The 18,276-nt window shown below is 41.4% G+C and overlaps 1 long non-coding RNA gene across 1 annotated transcript; it reads left to right on the top strand.

Annotated features, from left to right (window-relative positions):
- The first annotated feature begins 11 nt into the window (after positions 1-11).
- Positions 12-18,075, top strand: LOC140642500 (uncharacterized). Its single transcript, XR_012038916.1, has 5 exons — positions 12-102; positions 888-1,067; positions 4,396-4,488; positions 5,159-5,255; positions 17,908-18,075. It is a non-coding gene; the product is annotated as an uncharacterized lncRNA (long non-coding RNA).
- Positions 18,076-18,276: the final 201 nt, after the last annotated feature.

Genomic DNA, 18,276 nt, shown 5'->3' on the forward strand with positions numbered 1-18,276 from the left:
CGTATATGTGACTGGACCCAGTTAGGGCCTCTGTATAAACTTTTAAGATGTGGCAGGTGGTGTGGAGATCTACTGGTCCTGTGGCCACCCCCAACGAGCCTGGTAAGTGGCCTTGCTTATCAAAACTCTACCCACCAGTCTGGAGTGGCCTCTTCCTTCAGTTTTTCTTTGCCCTTCATGGATGGGGCCAATTTCAGATCTTACCCAGGAAACTTCCGAGGTTTTGAACCAACAATATATGACATAAGGGAGAACCCATAGATAAACAGGAGAAGTCCTGTTTAGCAATGCTGCCAGACGTGCTGAGACCCTAGAGGTATCTGTAGGGGATCAGCATGGCCTTAGCTCTTAAGGCACTGTGGGCGACCACGGACTAGCTGGAGTAACTGAACCAAACCAGGCCCGGACTTGCGTCCCTCATTCACTCAAAATGCTCGGGAGCCTAAAGGGTGAATAGTTGGTAGACGCTTGAGAAAGGGCTCGAGCAATGGTTCTCAGGGCTCGCTTGTACGTGATCGCCCACATAACACAATAGATACAACTTATTCTGCCCTGGTCATAAATGTAAATAAGGGTCTGTCTGTCCTTGCTGGTCTGTTTACCATACCTAATATTCCTTTGAAGTATGCACATCTGGAGCAACAAGCTTATCTATTTACCAAGGTCTTCTGGCACCTGTGAGTCTGTCTTGCATGCTGAGAAAAGGGAACTTTGGAGAGTTTCACAAACCTGCTAAAAATAAACACCTTCTTGTCTTTGTTTTGCTCATGCTATAAAATGTTGTAAAACCTTGAATAAAGCTGGCACTGCTTGGACATCATCCACTGTGTCCCTCCTGTCCCCATCTCTTTACTTTTCTTTTATTTTCCTCATCCCCTTATCCTCAGGACCCTGATCATGTTGCCGCAGCGCGCGCAACAGGTACTGACTCCCTTATCTGGCACAGTCCACTAGGGATGGAGTCAGAGCCGGAGATGGCTTTCCTAAGCACCTCACTGAGGCAGTGGGATTCTGAAAGTGAGGACTCAGAACTAAGGTCTCCTGGCAAGTTGATGCTGAACCTTAAGGTAGGTGAAAGAATAGGGTAGTGGAGAAAGACTCCCAGGGTTGGGAGTGGGATGTGTTCTGTGGGGTTGGTAGTAGATAAAGGAAAGGGAGACCCTGGGAAACAGAAAATTTCTTTGATGCAATTTTTTAGACAGATCCCAGTGACTTTCCCATATGCCCATCCCTGTGTTCACAGCTCTCATCCTCGACTGCACACTATAAATCCACATTGTTCAATATATCAGACTGTAGGAAGATTGCAAGGCCCATGACACCAGAACAAAAGCACCTTTACAAATGAACTCGTAAACTCTTCTGGGCAAATAAATATTCACATGGTTTTCACTTACCTGAGGGCTCTCAAGGACTCTGGTTTAAGTGCGATGAAACACAGGAACAAAAACTTAGGACAGTTTCAGCCAATCGTCAAATACAATACCCTCTCTCTGTGATCCAGTAAATCCCATTGAAGAAGCACTTTTCTTTCTCTTTGGTAGTTTTTATTGAGGTGATTGATATGCCTGATAATGACCTTGAGACACAACCCATGACTTCTGAATTGGCAAGGACAGATGAAAACGTGCTCAGTCTGGGTGTTAGAAATTACATGCATATACTTTGGAAACTGGCATTTAATGCTCCACACAAACGCCAACACCTCTGATTTAACTGGAATGTTTGCTTAACAGAATGCCCATTCCCTAAATAGTGTGTAAGCTCTAGATTACCACCGGGTTTTTAGCATTCCCTCTTTGTTTTCTTTGCACGATCCCAAGGAAAGATTTTCATGAACAGTGGCAGTAGCTTGGCCCGGGTTCAGAGACTCAGAACAATGCAATGGTGAAGCGGAGAGCTTGGTCAGCGGGGAGCTGTGTCCCCAGGGTGCAATGTCAGCGAGAGGCCTGTCATCACATAGGTTGAAATTATATATTTACATATATATATATATATATATATATGTATGTAACACACACATACACACACATATATATGTATTTAACAGATGATTTAAAGCACAGAACATTTTGAGGGGCGTATATCATACCTCAAGTAGTTGTGCATTTAAACTGTCTACCTTCAAATGCATCTCTGTAAATCTGGGTGAGGTTACCTCTCCGAGCTTGTTTTTTTATTTGTAGAGTGAGGATAGTACTCCACAGGGCTGATGTAAAAATTAAATGACATAATGCACGACAAGTGATTGCCGGAGGAAGCTCCCAGTAAATCTTGGCTCCGATTATTAATGTGCGAATCCAGCTACTCAATGCTTATGTTCTCAAGACCTGTGAGTGCATATCAGGGAGAATGATTGTCTTTGGATGACTTGGGAGAGGAGGATTCTAATTTAAGTAGGTCCAGTGTAGGATCATGTCAACGTTGAAAACAGGAGAAGTCTCCGGCGAGGTTGTCTTGACCCCGAGGACTGGGGTACCATTGCCAGGACTGAGAGGGGAGCAGACCCGCACGCCTCTGATGCTCCTGACCACCGCCTGTGCTGGGGCTGGCAGGCTGGTTAGTAGAGTTTACTGGATTCCACTGGGTGTTCGACGACTCTGTCTTGTCCAGGAAGTGGATACGATTATAATCCATCTCCAGCTCACAGATGAAAAAAAACAAGATTGAATAATCTTCATTGTCACCCTTCCATGCTAATAAACGGTGGAGCTGACACTGGAATCCCAGTCTCCCTCCCCCCGGTGAGCACGAGATGACCAAGGTGTACTACCTCTGACAGATGCCCGGACCCTCCAGCAGCGTCCAGGAGTCATTCCTGCAGCCACTAAGTAGGCGGGGAAAGGACTTCCCACAAGGACAATCTGGCCACCCTGACCCAAAAGAAGGACAAATTCGCTTGGAGGACCATGGAACAGGGTTACTTGTTTCTAACCATTTACTAAGTAGCTCCTCCTTCATTGACTCAAGTAGAGCAACCAGATAAATTTGAGGCAAATAGTTATAATAATGGGCATCAGGGATTGGCTTACTCCGCTCGAGGTGATCCGATCAGAACTTCACATATGTTTATTCTCCATGATGACCCACAAAGTAGGAATTATTAGGCCCTTACTACAGATGAGCAGAAAGACCCAGAGAAGTTAAGTAACTTGCCCAAGACACAGGGTAAGTTGTAGGAAAGAGAAATGCTCAAAATGTTAAAATAAGACAGTGGGAATCGGGGGATGGTTGAGAGCTTCCTAGGAAGCCAGCAGTTGCTGGCGAAGGAGTCTGTTCCTTCCCCTCAAGTCCTGTGAACTTGGCCATGGGTACTTTGGGAAACCAAAGATCCTTCTTGTGGGGAGATGTGGAGAGAGACAGCTTGAGAAAACCAAAGTCATGGAGGACCCGAGGAACAGTAGGTGCCCCATTAAAAAGAATTTGATAGCAGTTGCATAACAGAATATTATCATAAAAAATATGCTCATATTTATGGGATTCTTCTCTCTCACATTTGATGAAATATTCATGACATTTTTCTCAGAAAGGCATGAGAGACAATCACCTAGAGAAGAAAAGAAAAAAATATGACTTTTTTAGGTTAGTTTTGCAACTTGTCACCACAGATCTTTAAAAAAAAAATCCTTTTTAAAGCATACCAGTTGACAGAGGAAATTATGATAAAAAATAAAGTGAGGCTGAAAAGGACAGAAGCAAAAGCTGCTAACCAACACCATGCAGCGTGCCTCCCACACATTTTCCCTGGGTAGTTCCATCCACAGATCGACAACATTTAAACTCTTTCTTTTTTCTATTTTTAAAACTTTTTTTTTTAAACCCTCACAAAACAGGCTACATTAAAGCTTAATTTAAATTTTCATTACAGGGGCCCCAGGTGGCTCAGTTAAGCGGTTGCCTTTGGCCCAGGTTATGATCTTAAGGTCGGGGGTTCAAATCCCACATCGGGCTCCCTGCTCAGTGGGGAACCTGCTTCCCCATCTCTCTTTGCCCTTCCCCTCACTCATGCTCTCTCGCTCTCTCTCAAATAAATAAAATCTTTTGAAAAAAATAAATTTTCATTACAGGAAATATATTAACAAGCAAGGATTAAATTGACTGAAAAAATACCCTTCAAAAATGATGCTTGATTAGTGATTTTTTTAAAGATTTTATTTATTTATTCATGAGAGACACAGAGAGAGAGAGAGGTAGAGACACAGGCAGAGGGAGAAGCAGGCTGCATACAGGGAGCCCAACGTGGGACTCGATCCCGGGACCTTGGGGTCACACCCTGAGCCAAAGGCAGAGGCTCAACCACTGAGCCCCCCCCCCAGGTGCCCCAGTAACTAGAGTTTGACATATAGTTCTCCCTCTCTTTTTAAAAGGTTTTTCTTATTTCTTTATTTATTTTAGAGAGAGAGAGAGAGAGAGAGCATGCCAAGGAGCAGGAGGAGAGGCAGGAAGAGGAGAAAATCTCAAGCAGACTCCCCGCAGAGCCCTAGCCGGGTGTGTGTGTGGGGGGGTGGATCCCATGACCCTGAGATCATGACCCAGGCACTGAACACACTGAGCCTCCCGGGCGCCCCCACATGGCCCCCTCTTGAGGTTGGCAGTGGCACCAGGAGAAGACTGCAGATGTGTCTGAAAGCAGATGTTGCAGAGATGGGCAGCTTGCAGGTGTTCTCCTTGGTTGTGAGCCCGCAGGCTGCCCCTCCACCTCCCACTCTCGTGTGATCAGGGGAGTGAAGTCTGCATCTCAGTGTTTGCCCTTCCTGCAGCTCGGCTTCAACACCAGCTTTTCCAGCACCAAGTGCTTGAAGCTTGCCCATGAGGCACAAAGACCACTGCAAGTGGGGGGCACCCTCCAGGCCCTCTTTTGAAACTTGTGGTAAAATCAGAAAAACTAGTCTTCAGATTGAACATTCAAAACTTTACTGAGCATTTACTATGTGCCAAAGTAGGCTAGGTTCTTTCATATATGATCTCTCTCTCTTTTTTAAGATTTTACTTATTTATTCATGAGAGACACAAGAGAGAGAGGCAGAGACATGGAGCCCGACGTGGGACTCGATCCTGGGACCCCAGGATCATGCCCTGAGCCAAAGGCAGATGCTCAACCATTGAGCCCCCCAGGTACCCCCTTAATATATGATCTCATTTCATGCTTACCTCATAGATGAGAAATCTGCAGCGTGGGGAATCATGATGCTGGTGGCCGTGATGCGAAGCTGGGGCCGGAGGATCTGAGAACCCAGGCTCAGGAATCCAATGAGGTGGGTGTCACATGGGCCACAGTATGCCACAGGTCCATGCACCTGTTTCCTCATCTGTGACGATACCACCTGCCTCGTTGACTCAATACATGTCAACCAGCCGCCCTTCCGAAGCCTGTGGTCCCCAGCAGTGCGGCCTGCGCGCACCTCTGAGGCAAGAGTCTGCGTTGAGAGCAAACCACAGATCCGGTTTGAGATGCTGACTCCTTGACTCTTGCAGGTTGCTGTTCTTCCAGCAGGTCGTAGGTTCTCTTCAACTTAACATCTCTCTGTTGTACTACTGAGGCAGCACTTGCGTTTAGAACATCAAGAGTCCTGAAATGAGGCTCCAGTTAGCAAAGACCATGTCGGACGGGTTGACCCAGGATTTTACTTTCTTCTTTTACATAAGAAAAGTTACATTTTTGTTTTAAAAATGGAACAAACCACCCCAAATTGATTCTAAAAAAAAACCACCCTGCATTTTATTTATTTTTATTTTATTCCCCCCCTACATTTTAAATGTGATATATATCAGTGATATTTAATATAAAAAGTGATATATATCAGTGATATTTAATATGACCTGTTATTTAAAAAGCCTCAAACAAACAAAAACCCCATGAAACCCAGAAAGGTATCAAATAAAAAGCTGATGTTCCTCTTCGATCCATTTCAACTCTGACTCCTCCCCACTCTAGAGGCAGCCATTGATAATGGTTTTTTGTGTATCATTGCGGGTGGTTTTCTGGGCATTTTTGTATGTACATAAATATGCACCTGGGTCTATTTTTCAATCATACATGGGATAATATTTGACATAATTTTTTTATTTTAGTGGTTGCCCCACTGAATGGGATTTAAACTCATCGGTGCAGCAATGAAGACCCTTTACCATCTGCTTGCCCCTCCCTCCCCCATCAACACCCTGACAGGTGCCCTCTCTTCAGGCAAAGGTCCTGTTAGCTCCTGAGTGAGACCTGGTCACCACCACCTTCACCGGGTTGCTATTCTGGGTTCTAGCCTGGAATGCCCTACCCTATTTTTCTACCTTCCCAATATCACTCCTTTCTTCAAGGGCTAGTCAAGCTCCCTTTTTCTCAGATGGTCTGCTCAGAGTGTCTAATCCCTCTGAGATTACCTGGCTATGCCCTGGGTACCTTGCTGTATTCTATTGACCATGACATGACACTGCTTGCCAAAGCCCTTGGGGTGCCTATCTTGTCTTTTCAATAGAACTCTGTTTCTTTGGCTTGAGGACTGCATCCTATGGCTCCTACCACTCTTCCTGTGGCGCTTAATTCTTGAAGACTCAACCTGAATTGTTTTAAAGGAAGGCAAGACCAACAGGGTCTTTGCATATTATGTCTGTGGCTTAAAATGTTTAGTGACTTTCTATAAGCCATTGACTGAAGCTTAAGTGACTATGTTTGACTTAATAGGTTGACTAAGGTAAACCTCCCAGCAAGTGTGCTATAGAGGCAGTCATTTTTACCTAACAGACATATCATCATAATACTTAAAATCCTACTATGGTAACCTTGCTGGAGTGGTTCTAAATTCATTGGATTAAAATTTAGGTTTCTAGGGATGCCTGGGTGGCTCAGTGGTTGAGCATCTGCCTTGGGCTCAGGGCGTGATCCTAGGGTTCTGGGAATGAGTCCCACATCGGGCTCCCCACATGGAGCCTGCTTCTTCCTCTGCCTGTGTCTCTGCCTCTCTCTCTGTGTGTCTCTTATGAATAAATAAATAAGATCTTTATTTAAAAAATTAGGTTTTTATTTTTTTACATTTTTTAAAATTTAAATTCATTTTGCCCACATATAGTATAACACCCAGTGCTCAACCCAGCAAAAATTTAGTGTTTTTTTTTTTTTTAATTTAGGTTTTTAATAAGGGGGTGGTATCCTGAGCTTTGGAGCTCTTTTATTTATGGCAAGACTTTAAACCCATGTAACTTTTTTAAATTTAAATTTTATTATTATTTTTTTTACTGAGGTATAATTGACATATAACACTGTATTAGTTTCAGGTGTACAATGTGATGCTTTAATATTTGTATATATTGCAAAATGATCACCACATAAGGCTAGTTAATATCTGTCACCATACATAGTTACAGAATTTTTTTTCCTATAATGAGAACTTTTAAGATCTGTTCTCTTAGTAACTTTCAAATAATGCAAAAACAGTATAACTATAGTGACCATGCTGTACGTTACACACCCATGACTTACTTATTTATAATTGGAAATTTGTACCTTTTGAGCTCCTTCACCCATTTGTCCACTTCCATCCCTTGCCTTTGGCAACCACCAATCTGTTCTCTTTATCCACAAGCTTGGTTTTCTTGTTTTGTTTTGTTTTGAAGATTCCACATATAAGTAAGATCATATGGTATTCGTCTTACGCACGTGGTTTTTAAAAATCCTTCTTTCCTCTAAATACTTAAAACATTTTTCCTTCTTACATTGCTTCTTGCACATTCAGTACATATACTTTCTTCAGTAAGTACTTACATTCTTACCTATATTATTCAATAATTAGAGCCTTGTACATTAATTCCACATATTTACTACATGAAGCATTCTTGGTAAACTGATATTCTATTATAGAAATAAATTAGTTATTGATAAATAGAACCTTCATAAACCAGAATGCTGGAGAAACACATCATAAATTTTTCTCCTTGAGCACATTTAAAAAGCATTAAAATAAATGACAAAGAACTTACTAAATGTTTATGACTTTGGTTTATGCATGTGGGCTAATGGGATGAAAGGCTAATCCGTCACTTGGCTCTTACTGCATTTAATTAGCTTGGATCACTTTATACTGTCTTGGGAATACTTTATCTCCTTTCCTCTTTTTTCTGGTATAAACAAAATAAAATGGACAGTAACAGGAAGTAGTTACCTTAAATTCAGGGTTGATGTAAACAGTAAGAATAATAAACTTATTCTAGAAAACAAACAAGGACCATACAGCCAACAGCCACTCTGAACATCTGAATGTCTGCAGAGGCTACTTCAATTTTGGGCCATATTTGCTCCCTTGTGTCACAGGCTGTCCTCTCTTACTTGCGACATTGCATCTCCATCATCTGGAGTCAAGCATAGTGTCACCTTTAAAAAAAATAAAATCCATAGAAACAGAGCAGAAAAGTGGCCAAAGGCTAGAAGTTGGGGAAAATAGGAAGAAGTTGGGACAGGTATGTGGTGTTCAGGCCACGGGACTCACGGATTCACGTTCTCATTTTTAGGAAATGACTTCATATTCTTATGTCTAAATTATGCCATATTTTATATTTTTCAAATGCTTTCTAAGCATTACTAGTTGTTCATGACAAACGTGACAACTGAAATGCTGTACTTGGTGGAAATACATGGCTATCCATTATATGGAATACACTTATTTTTTTTGAAATTTCAGCTTTATTGAGATATAATTCACATGTAAAATTGTAAGATATTTAAAATGTACATCGTGGTGATTTAATAAAAAAACTTGCACATTGTGAAAAGATTGCCCCCATCTAGTTAATTAACACATCCATCACCTCACTGTTTGTTTATTTATTTGTTTTTGGTGAGAATATTTAAGTTCTCTTAGCAAATTTTAGCTATACAATACAGTGTTATCAACTACAGTCACCACGTTTTGCATTAGATCCTTGGACCTTATTTATCTTATAGCTGAAAGTCAGTATCCTTTTACCAACTTCTTCCTATTTTCCCCAACTTCTAGTCTTTGGCCACTTTTCTGCTCTGTTTCTATGGATTTTATTTTTTTTAAAGGTGACATCGTGCCGTGTTTGCCTTTCTCTGGCTTATTTCACCGAGCATAATGGCCACAAATTTCATTCATGATGTCACAACTGGCAGGATTTCCTTCCTTCTCATGGCTGAATAATATTCCATTATGTATGTACGTACATATGTCACATCGTCTTTGCTGACATTCACTTAGGTTGTTTCTATACCTTGGCTGTTGTGAATAATACAGCAGTTCTATTTTTAACAGAAGAAACTCCATGATTGTGGCTTGATAGATGTTCATTACCTGCTATAGCAAACCGTGTGATAAAAAAATGACCTCTATCTTGAGCAATGAAGGCAGCAGTGAATTATGTCTTCTCTAACCAGATGTAAAGGGCTTGTTTTCCAGAATTCTGCTCCAAAAGAGATGTGGATATCAATGGGAATCAGTTTGGTGTCATAGACGCCTGGGTTTTAGCTTCGGGTTAGTTGATTGTGCAGATTTAAGAAAGTAGTTTAACTTGTCTTGGATTCATTTTCATTAACTATAAAATGAGAGCTTTTCCCCCAGCTTATCTGCCTTCAGACTGTCCCAAGTAAGGGTTTGGCACTTCTATATCTTTTATTGATACCTAGGAGATCTTGGGCTGAGGGGCCAGGCCAACAGCAAGGAGGGGATGAGACCCCCCCAAAAAAATGGGTTTGCAAGGGTGCCTGGGGGGCTCAGTTGGTTAAGCATCTGACTCTTGATTTCTGCTCAGGCCATGAGCTCAGGACTGTGGGACGGAGCCCAACATTGGGTTCCAAGCACAGCATAGAGTCTGCTTGAGATTCTCTCTCTCCCTCCACTCTTCCCCATGTTCATGCTCTTTGTCTTTTAAATAATGAATAAAATATTTCTTTTTTAAAAAGAGAGACAGAAATGGATCTCCAAGACTTCCTGATAAGAAACTCTGCTCTTCTTTATTTTACTTGATGGGCCTCTTTTTTGGGGGTAGATGGGGGGGGAGTTTCTCTGCTTAAAAAATTGGTTGGAAAAACCTGTTCAAAATGATAACTAGGTCTCTTTCTAGCCTTTTCATTCCATAGTTTGAAGCATGTAACTTGAACATGAATAAAAAATGCACAGAATTTTAAGAAGACATGCCTTTAGAAGAACACAGTAATTCGTGTCCATTTGTGTCTTGAAGTTTTGTATATGACTGTGATTAATGGCAAACACTACAGATGGGGCAAAGGCGATTTGATAGTTAAATCAACATTCTCTTGGTTAATTGCTGCATATGATATTTATCTCTGTGAACCTAATGAAGTCAAATAGGCTATACTTGAAGTGACTCATTAAATTTGGTGCATATAGATAGTTCTCTCCATTAAAAATGTCCCTATCCTGAATCAAGTTCACTCTCTAATTTAATTGGGAACATTGGTTTTGTTAATCACAATTTATTAATCACCAAGACACTGTGTTTTCTTAGTCTGAGAGATTTTTTTATTTTGAATTTCCTTGGATAGATTTTAAAAATATCTAAAAAACCCCAACATTTTTTTTAACCCCAACGTTTATAGAAATGGTGAGAGTGGAGGGAAAAAAAAAAAGAAAAAAGGATATTTAGCAAAAGGACACTTAAAATATACTTAGGATACACAGAGCTGCTTGGCAGTCTATTTAATGTTTGTCTAAAGATCACCTGTAATTGGAGCAGAAGCCAATTTGAGAATGGCATCTCTGGTTTGGAAGACTGTGTGCTGTGACCTAGATATGGAGCAGAAGGAAGCCAAAGGAGATGGAAAGAGGGGAAGGGCAGGAGGGTCCTATTTCATTTCCCTGAAGTTTTATATCCTTGCATCTGCCACCTGTCTTCTCACCCTGCTGGGCTCCTAGGGTCCCACGTCTACTTGAACTTATCTGTCTTGATTTCTATGGGAGGTGGCAAGGTATCACCTGTCCCCTGTGCTCTTATTCTCGTCCAAGAAACTTTGTCCTTTAAACCTATTAATACTTTGCCCTGAGAAATGTAGCCCTAGGTAGAGGTGGGACATCAGGGTCAGGATTTTCTGTGCTTGAGCTTAGAAGGGCTTCTGCAGCCAATAGTCAGGAAATGTCAGCGCCGCTAAACAGAGACAATAAATCCCCAAGCTACCCAGTAATGCAATCTCCCTCAACATGGAAAAAGGTCAGGCTTGAGCTGTAAATAAATTCCTGTCACACGGCAGCGTGTCTCTTCAGGTGAGATAGTAAATCTTCCTGGAGATAAACAGCCACACATTCCATAATTCTTTTCCTATGGTCCTGGGCTTCATGAGTTAATTTTTCTTCAGCCAATCTTCCATAAAGCTTGGGTATTAACATTCCCTTGGTGTGTAAAAGACCTTCCCGAACACGTAGCCAGGATGAAGTGGGGTGGGGGTTGGGCTCTATAAAACACCAACAAAATTTATAGAGTATAGGCTCCAAGACCCTTAAAAGGGAAAAAAATTTTGATATGCAGCCTGTCTATATTTAAAGGAAGACAGGACATAATTGACGCTTTCTTTGGTATATAAAATTCCTTAATTTTTTTTGTATCAAACCTTTTAGAATGCTGTAAATGGAAATCTCCAACACGTTACAGCATTTTACATTTAGTTTTATCTTAACAATCCCCAGATTAGTACTTGGAGTCAAACACCCGAAGTCTCAATTATGATTCTTCAGCTAGTTAATCAGCACTTAGGAAGCTACCAAACAATAAAGATGCAAAGATGAATGAAGCTGGCTGCCTCCAAAGAACTCACAGCCTGGCTGCAGGGGAGAAAGATGCACACACACACACACACACAAATTTAAAATATAATATCCGAGGTGCTATCATCAAGGTTTCCCCAAAGGGCAATAGGAACACAGAGGAGGGAGCCACTAACTGGGAAATTTGGGAAGGCTTCACAAGAGAGTGGCACCTCAACAGTTTCTTGGAGAACGCATAGTTTTCCTCAAGGTAGAAAAGGAAGGAGAAATACATAGACGTAGAGGAAGGCTATGTACAAAGACTCAGAAATGTAAAAGAGCTTGGCCTACCTGAGTAATTGTGAAAATTTCAATATGATGGGAGCTTAAGGTACATGTTGGAAAATAGTAGGACGTATGACTTTGAAAGGTTAGCATGGCTCAGGTCAAGGCCAAAGACAATGGACATTGCATCTAGCAGATTTCATCTTGTCTCTGACAGCCAAGTGTATTGCAAGGTCGGGTCTCTTTCTATACCTAAGACACACCCCTATCTTTGCAAACTTAAAGTCTGATCCTAGAGAGCCAGATGAGCTGGAGTACTTCACTGAAGTCTTCTGGCTTTGAACTCTGATCATGAAGGAGTCCTTAAATAGCAGTGCATTTTAGAGGGCCTCTTGTCTTTGACCTCTGCTTTTTTTCACTTGAAAGAAGTTAAGAATGACAGTTTTCAGAATATAAGGCCAGGTCCTGTGAATGATCCAAGAGCTCCTGGAAGAGAGGAAGTCATTAGGGAAGTTATTCATACTTCTCTTTGTTTCACATTTTGGCAGGATTATTTTGTGTTTTTGCAGAGCAACTGACTTTCGAAATCTAAACTGAAAGGGTTTTTTTCTTTTATTGTTCAGCATTTGGCATTTGTTTTTATAACTCTTGTAAATACATGCAAGGAGGAGAAGGTCACTAGGGAGTAAGCATTTTGAAATATGTTGACAGAGCACTGCCTTGCCAGAATCTGAGTTCTTACCAATAGCAAGAAGGATCATTACTAATTCCCGCATCTTGCAGTGAAACATGAGCTCAGGTCAATTATAGCCAGCTGTTTGAACAAGGACTAAGATGTTTGTGGTGTTTCAGGAGAAGTGCTAAAATCAGCCCTGAAAGGCCATGTGCACACAGAGAGCAGTGGTGTTTTGTTTTCTTTTTTTTAAAAAAGGAATTCCAGTATGTAAAATGGACTTCTATAGAATGGAAAATGCTGGAATGGATTTCTAAGAATCCGCTCCTACCCCCTTGGATATTTTGATCTGCACACAGGGGCATATTCATTTAATCTATCAGCAGATACAGACTGAATTCTTTTTGTGTCAAAAATGTTAAGAATATATTGTAAATAAGATAGGTAAGTCCCATGCCCTATGGTACTGCAGTCTAATTGTATTTAAGTAAATAAAAAGGAGAATTATAGGTTAGATTGGTAGACAGTAAGTAAACGGGATGATGTGAGAGGTAATATAATTCCATTGGTGGTGGTCAGGGAAGGTGTCTGAGTGTCTGAGGAGGTTACACATGAGCTGAGACCTGAAGGATAAGTCATAAGAAGTTATAGGGGAAAATATTCCAGACAGAGGAGCTGGGACATACAAAGTCCCTGGGGGCAGGAGAGAACTTGGATTGTTTGAGGAACAGAAAGGAGCAGAGTGAGCAAGGGCAGGAGTGTAAGGAGATGAGTCTGTGTAAGTAGAAGGGCTCATGTTGTCAGGAGTCTCAAAACATGCTTAGTTTCTGTGATTTGCATGACTATAGTTTATCCCAGCGAAAGGATTCAAAGGAAAACAGGCAAAGAGAAATGATGCATAGGGTGAAGTCTGGGGGAAACCAGGCACAAACTTCCAAGAGTCCTCTTCCAGTGGAATTGCACAGGGTGTGCTTGATTTCTCCAGCACAGCTCATTAGAGACTCAGTGTCCAGGAGTTTTGCTGGAGACTGGTCACACAGGCATACTTTCCCTAATAAACACTACAATTCCAGACTCCCAGAAAGAAAGCAGGTGTTCAGCATTAATCACATGGTTTGCACAACTGAGCACAGTAAGGCTTTCTTACCTCTTCTGGGAATGGCGGGAATTGTCCTGAAATCCAAGTTCCCATGTGCCAGTCAAGGGGCAACCTGGCTAGCAGCCCTTTCTGGAGAGAGGCATCCTAAGGCCTCCTCTGATAACTTCTTTCTGCACCGGTCGGTGTGTTCTATCAGCAGAAACTCTTCTATGCTTTGTCCAGTACCATGGTGGCTGGCACATGACAACCCTGGCCAGCAAAAGGCCTTGAGATATCTGGATAGAAATGCCTTTGGCCAGGCTGGAGAGTATCAGGAAGGGAGGCCTGGTGTGGCAAATTCCCATTTATCCACGTGTGGGTAGGGAGGCTTGGTGCCGTCTGGAGGACTCATGTGTCAACTCTGAGTTGATTTGCATCCCTTGGCCCATGAAACTTGGCTAGTCCTCACAAACAGAAACAACCTTGCACTCCTCTAGATGCCTTTGCTGCCTTTCAACTTGTATATATGGCCCTTGTCCCATGTTGCGTCACATCACAGCTCTACTGGAGGCAGAGTTATTGTTATCTGAGTATAAACAGTCTTGCTGACTCCCCTGGACCCGCTAGTAAAGACAAAGGCCATTTGGTGGAACGGCTTCCAGGCCTGGACTCATACTCCTTAAGATAATAAAAACTGTAGATGCTCAAAAAACCTTAAATGGCTAGAAAGGGCCTGGAGCTGCTTCTGACAGAAAAGGTTCAGTTTGGGATGTTAGACTAAGGGAAAGGGGTTGAGACAGAGAAAGAAAATGGTAAGCCTTTGCTGGAGTTGGGATAGGAGAAGGGATTTAAAGGAAGCAGCTGCCATAAGGTTTTGAGACAGGATCCTCAGGACAGCTGCTTGGGGTTGTACAAGGTCATGTCTGGTAGTTGCTTCTTTGAAAGACTTCAGTACATTTATGCATTTCTTTTCAATATTAAAAATTTTCTTAGATGTCTTCTGATGTGTTTAACTAAGTGCATATTATCATCCTGAAACATGAGGGGGTCTGGATTTATTGCATTATGGAGCTTTATTTTTCTGTTATCCATTCCCTTACCTCCTGGAGGACCAGAAATGTAAAGGACTCTTTGCACATCATGGACACTAACAAAGATTTGAAGTAACGAACACACACACACACTCATTGGCAAAAGAAAAGGGGACCGATGTTGTTTTGCAATATGCCCAGCAATTGAGATCTAAGTAATGCCAGAAAGGAGAAAACAATCTGATAGGGTTTTTCTGGGAGAAGCAAATTAGTTATATCAGATGCCAAACCACAGTCTAGATGAGCAAGGGTGTAGATGAGAAAGCTGTAGACAGGCAACGTTTTTAAGCTTAGTACTGAAGCATTTCAAGTAATACAGCAGCAGGATTTTGAAGACCTCTAAGAGGACAGCAGATACTCTAATTCATTATCAATGCTGAATGGATGTTTTTGAACAAAGCAATAAAGAGCTTGTCTAAAGGGGTCTGAAGTAAAGTCACAGCCAATTGGCTGATGTAAACTGCCGCAATAACTAAAAAAAGGCCTTTGTAAAGACCCAACATGATGATTTTTAAAAAAAATTTCAGATGATTTTTCTATGAGCTGCTGTTAAATTTCATTTCACACCTGCTGCAAGGAAAAAGACCTTACCAATTCAAAGATATTCTTTTGGTAAGAATGTTTTATAGGAAAAGAGAATGGGCTAGAGAGTCTTTGATGGGATTGAATAAAAAGCAATGTCTGGTTAAATACCATTTGATTCCTGACAGACGACTCTAAGGGTGGGTAGCAAGTTCCCAGAGGAGATCTTAAGCTATTATGAAAGTTTATCAGAAAATTGTTGAAGTATTTTTATTCAGGAATGGTCATTTTTTTCCCAGAAGGTTGTAAATAATCTTACAAAATGATTTGGTCCCAGACCATGTTTAGGCACTTTTTTCCCATATTAATAAAGAACATAGATTTTTTTTCCCCCATCATATCAGTGTTCACAGATGCATAGTGTATAGAGATCATCAAATGTAAAGGAAGCTGTCATATGTCCTCTGAACTGTTACACTTGGGAAAAGAATGACTTTGGTCACCATGGTGGGGAGGGACACGGAACCTCTCTTGCCTGGAGAATATGTCATTCATTATCAGGTGGAAGTAGGCACATTGGTAGATCACTTGCTGCAAGTGACATCTTGAGGTAGCTTTTAAATAACAAAAATAATTAGAAGGAGGAAGGGTGGCTCATGGGACCCGAGGGCTAGAAAGCAATGAGGGCCTTGGGAAGATCATAATAGGTGCTGGAAGCCTGTTGGAGATCCGGAGAGTACTCTTGCTGGTCTCTTGCTTCTTTCTGTGCCTCTGTTGTCTTCTTTCTTGGGGGAAAAGCCCTTCCTGTGTCTCTGTCCAGTGGAAGATGTCAGCCAGCCATTTCCAAGTCAACAAGGTCTAGCCACACTGAAAGACTAACTTTCACTCTAGCTCCTGATTTCATATTTCTAGGGGGCTGGGCTTCCGACTTGCTCTTCTTGGAACATTCTCATTCCACTAAACAGAAGCCAGGGGATTTGGTTGTATCATATAAAAAAGTCTACTGGGTGCCTTCCTATAGACTGGGAAGTTCTCAGAGAATGAAGAATTGTTATAAGTGGGGCTAACATGTGTATCATGCTAGTGTATGACATTAGTCTTGAACAAAAGCAGGGATTATTATTTAAAAGTTCAATATAACAAGACAAAAAACTACAACTATGGACCAGCCTCAGAAGACAAAAAGTTTGATCTTACCTCTGGAAGGTGCAACAGGATGTCATCCTCACAATGGCTCCCAAACCTGGACAACCACCAGAAACAGATGTAGATTTAGATCTTCAGATTTATAAATAACTTTCCTGGTTCTCTCTCAGGATTTTGATTCGTTAAGTCTGAAATCTGCATCTAAAATTCTTCCGTACTGATTCTGTTAAGCGGATTTAGGGACCACTGATCTACTGTATATGCTGTCTACACTGATCTACTGTATACTTTTCTCTGTCTATCAGAGAAATCTTATATAAAGAAATCTTATATAAATGTTTTTCAGGGAAAGACTCATAATCGGAATAATTTCTTATTATTTTTTTGCCCAAGAATCAGAAACTTTTTCTTTATAACCAAATAAAAATTTCCATCTACATGTGAAAGATACAAAGCATGTTTTACCCTGTATTTATTCAATGCTTATTCTTTCCTAGTTTCTCTCCAAATTCTTAACACACTTCCGGTTCTGGGACTACCATTGGTGGAGTCCTATCATATATGCATTATTCAAATCCAACTATGTATATCTGGACAAAACATTTCCTTTCAAAATATGCTAGAAATTTCACCAGACCACTGTTCAGTTCTCTTCAGGGCCTGGGACAATCCCAGCAGCAAGCTCAATCTTGCTGGCTGGTTCCAGCCTGGATTTTGTCTGGAGGAGGTGTTGGGTCATGCTGGGATGTTCTCTGGAGCAGATTCTTTCAGTATCTGCACTTCGGCATGTTGATCAATCCTATTGTGCACCGTGATGGCACGTGAGTCGTTAGTGGAGAGGCTCAGTAATACCAATTAATTTGATTTTTCAGTGCTTTCCTTTTGTTCCAGGACAGACATACATACAAATAAGTAGGAGGTGTCCTGAAAAGGAGAGAGAAAATGGGGCCATACATTTGGGCCTTTTAAAACACTACCTCATTGGAGTGCTGTAGCGAATTTTGGGGCATCATATTTTAAGGGTGCTGGTGAGATAGAGTAGGCTTTGGAGAAAAATTATGGGAAGATGTGAAGAGGGGACCCTGTCCATGGGCTAAGAGGATTGGAATGGTTGACTTAAAAGTCTGTGGGGGTGAAGTCATATGGAAGCATAATCTATGGGAATAAAGTTTTGAGGGTGGTCTTTGCAAAGACACTGTGCATCTTTTCAGGGCATCAATTTATTCAAATATCAGTGTGGCAGAGAAGGAGATGATTTTTATGTGATGCAGCTATAGCAGTATCACAGAGCAGAGGGCAAGATTCTCACAAACTGTTAACACAAAACAAAATAAAAAGAAATTTTAACTCTTTGTCTGACTTGCTATGGTTTACTTTTCTGAATCCTGGATATACCTATTTAATTCTTTTTAGCTATCATGAAGCATTCCAGTTTTCCATGACAACACAGAGGAGGATGGTGGCCAACTTTCTACCAGCCCAAGAGAAGGAGAATTATAGGCTGCATAGAAGATTTTAACTTCAATACAAAGAAGGACTTTGATCGGGGTGATTACAAATAAATCAGCTCATCAAAGTGAATTTAGAAACAGGAGTGTATTCCTTACCTTAGAGCACAAGGTGACATGGAGAGAAGCGAGTATGCTGCCGTCCAAGCTCTGGGTTCTCTCTGACACAGAGTCTCTCAGGTGGGTGGATGCTTCCTTCTTTTGAGGAGCCTCCTTTGCAGAACTGGAATCCTGGTAAACACACTTCTTGCTGATGATCTCAGAGGACAGGGTT

Source organism: Canis lupus, chromosome 11 (genome assembly GCF_048164855.1).
Source record: "Canis lupus baileyi chromosome 11, mCanLup2.hap1, whole genome shotgun sequence".
In the NCBI taxonomy this organism is placed as follows: domain Eukaryota; kingdom Metazoa; phylum Chordata; class Mammalia; order Carnivora; family Canidae; genus Canis; species Canis lupus.